Source organism: Mirounga leonina, unplaced genomic scaffold (genome assembly GCF_011800145.1).
Source record: "Mirounga leonina isolate KUSES-001 unplaced genomic scaffold, KU_Mleo_1.0 Mir_418, whole genome shotgun sequence".
Lineage (NCBI taxonomy): Eukaryota > Metazoa > Chordata > Mammalia > Carnivora > Phocidae > Mirounga > Mirounga leonina.
The window spans coordinates 4,229,792-4,233,381 of record NW_023270739.1 but is presented as its reverse complement, the minus strand read 5'-3'; positions in this window follow the sequence as shown (position 1 = coordinate 4,233,381).

Genomic DNA, 3,590 nt, shown 5'->3' with positions numbered 1-3,590 from the left:
TTGTGGGACTGTCTTTTTTGTCCTCCTCCCCTCTTCCCACGTTTCCTCTGTGTGTGTCCCAAGCACCCCTGCATCACCAGCTGGGTAGTTTTGGCTACTCTGTGCCTCAGTTTCCTTATCCGTCTGCTGGGAGTAATTCTGCCTGCTTACCTCACAGTGTATTGAGGAAGGACAGATGTCAGATCCAAAGTAGCTGGAACACGGAAAAGTGCGGTACAAAGGCTAGAAAGACCGGGAACTGCTCAGGAAAAGAGTTCCCAAACAGGGGACCCTGGACGGCAACTATGCAAAAAGGAGAAAGTACAAAGACTAAGAGTGGGGTCCTGGGGGTGGGAATCCCGGGCTTTTCCTTTTCTCCTTTGGCTGAGTTTTCTGTCTGTGGCCAGGAAACTCCCCCACAATTAGAAGATACATTTATGCACAAGGATGCAGCCACCTGCAGGGCGCCCCCAGGTCCCCTGCTCAGGGCTGGCCCGGGGACCCCGGGGGCTTTCATCAGAGGTGGGGGCAGAATAGGGTGCACCAGCCTTGGCAGAGCACAGGCTGCAGATCCGCCGCCTCCTCCCCCACCCGCACGGTGTCTTCCTCCTTCTCCCTCTGCTCCCTCGGTGTGCGGAGCTGGTGGGGCCAGCAGCCCTGTTGACAACCAAGCCTGTCCTGTCCTGCCTCCCCATGCCACATGTCCTCAGTGCTCAGGGTCCCTGTGGCTTGAGGGACCAGGAACCGTCCCTAATTTTGTTTCAAAGGGGAAAAGCACTCATTTAGAGTTTGCACACGGGCTGGCAAAGTGGGCTTCTAAAAATGGTCATCTTACAGAGTACCAGGCTGGCTCCGTCGGTGGAGCATGTGATTCTTGATCTCAGGGTTGTGAGATGAAGCCCCACTTTGGGTGTGGAGCCTACTTAAAGGTTTTTTTTTTAAATTTTAAGGCTATTTTACAAATAAACGGGCTCAGACAAGCAGTGATATGCCCCAAATAACAGCAGCAGAGCTGAAATTCAAACCCAGAGTGGGTTTCAGATTTTCAAGTTCAAGTTCAAGTTCCCTGACAGTAAAGGCAGGCGGACTGTTCTTGGCCCTGGGGTCAGGGCAGTGCCACATATTCTCTTCTAACCAGCTGCACCCTTGGGTCTTCCCACCTCCCCACAGCTCACAGAGGTCTTCCAGCCCAGCCTGCCGCTCATTCGAGCTCCCAGGATCTTGAGTACCTTCCGCATCCTCGGCCTGGGCTGTGTGCTTTGAGATATTATCTGACTTGAATTTCACTGGGCTGGAGGGGAGATGTTAACCCCATCGTACGATGGGGAAATCAAAGTTTAGAGAAGCTTCATTCAGCAAATATTTATTGTCGATTCTGTGTCAGCCGTGCCTCCTGTCCTCCCAATCTGCTAGGAAAGACAAACATTCCGCAGACAAAAATAGAGAATGATGGATTGTACTAAGTCATGTGACTGAAAAGACGGGGGAACTGGGAGAGAGACAAGCGGAGGGGTCAGGGAAGACCTGTCTGCAGGCGGCATTTAAGCTGAGACCTAAAGAGTGAATGGATATGACTTGCCCTTAAGGCTCACACACAAGCTGGGCTCAGAGCTGAGTCCTCCAGGTGGCTTGTGACCTCCGTCCACATGCCTCAGTTCCCCGGGCAAACATGGCCTATCCCTCTGGCCAGAGAGGTGAGGCACCAGGAGAGCAGTTATGAGAGGACCCAGCGTGAGTGGAACCTTGACACAACACCTTCTTGTCACTGAGGTTGGGACTAGGACCCCAAGGAGCCAGGGAAAGCAGAGGTAACTTGAACAGAGCCTTTGGCCCTGTGGTCGAATCTTTAGGCAAAGGCTTTGTGTTGGCCCTACCCCACCCTCTAAGCCCCCCGGGGTCTCCAGCCAGCTGCTACATGGTTACTAGCCCTAGGCCCTGTTGATTGGTCAAGGAGTGAACATGTGACTAAACTGGGCCTATAAGGTCCTTCCCTGAAATTTGTCAACTTGAGGTCTGTTTCTCCGTGGAGGTGACCTGCTCTAACCCACTGCATTTTCTACTCTGCATACAGATGCTCCCACCCAAAGCAGAATTTTGTGCAGCCATGGGAACCTAGGGGATTCGGGCTCAAAATATGTCTAAGCTACAAGATCTTTGTCGAGGCTGTGGCAGGTAAGAACACAGGCTTTGGAGTTCATCCTGGGTTCAAACCTTGCCTCCATCACCAATCTAAGCTGTGATTTGGGCAAGTCTGGGCTTCTGGGGTTTTTTTTTTATCTTAGAATGGGACACCAGCTTGCCAGGCTCCGGGGATGGGGTAGGTGCTCAGCACTTGGCTGATGCACTGAGGTCATGGTGTAGAAGGTGCTGCACAGAGATGGGCCCCCCACAGGCCTAGCAGCTGGATGGTGTGGGATGCAGCCAGGCTCAGACCAGCTGTGCAGCCTGAAGTGAGTTACTCCACCTCCCGGAGTGATTTCTCTCTCCGTACAAGGTGAACGTGTTACACTGATCACGTGTGAGTGCCTAACGCAATGCCCCTCTCCCTCCTACATCTCTGGAGGACAAACTTCCAAAGCTGGATACGTGCCTCCTTCCTTGACTACCCAGCTCCCAGCCGGCCCTCACACACCTCCCCGAGGCTGTGCCAGGCCGGCCCAGCTAGCGGCTCCTGACGTCAGCTGCTAATCCGGGCAAGCTGCCAGCCAGAGATAGGGGTGAGCGGCAGAGGAAATCAGAAACAGGTTTGAAGGTGGGTCCCCGGTCCCCGGCCCCCGGCCAACCCTTCCTGTGCTCTCATCAGCTTCTTCAGCAAGCCCTCCCGACCCCACGAGCTGATGCCTGGACGTGGTAGAGCAGGGGTCTCTGGCTGTGAGCCACTGCTTCCCTGCAGTGACAGCTGGGGCCCTGAGGTGCGCTGTGCTCGGCCTCCCCCAGCTCTGAGGCTGCAGGTGTCTCCAAGCTGGGTGGGGGGCGTCCGCTCTGGCTTGGATTCCAGGCCGACTCTAGCTGGTCCCATGTGGGCTGCAGAGAAAGCAGAGGAAGGAGGAATCTCAGCCAGTTCTCTGAGCCCAAGCCGGGGGCACCATTCCTCACTGCTCTCCTGTCATGTCAGCCTCACGGCACCTATGATGTGTGTCCCATTTTTTTTTTTTTAAGGTTTTATTTATTTATTTGACAGAGAGAGACACAGCAAGAGAGGGAACACAAGCAGGGGGAGTGGGAGAGGGAGAAGCAGGCTTCCCGCCGAGCAGGGAGCCCGATGCGGGGCTTGATCCCAGGACCCTGGGATCATGACCTGAGCCAAAGGCAGACGCTTAACGACTGAGCCACCCAGGCGCCCCGATGTGTGTCCCATTTTACAGAGGAGGACACTGAGGCTCAGCAAACTCTTAGCTGACTTGCCCAAGATCTCACGGCTACTAAGTAGCAGAGCTGAGTTTCCAGCCCAGACCTAGTGGCTCCTAAGCCCAAGCTCTTCTGCCATGTCAGTCATCTCCTGGCCAAGGTGCTGGTGCTGCCTAGGCCCATCCACACGGGAAGTACACCCCCACCTTCCACCTAGCCAGCCAGAGCAGCCAGACCAAGGCCTGGTCTGACATCTTCCCGTG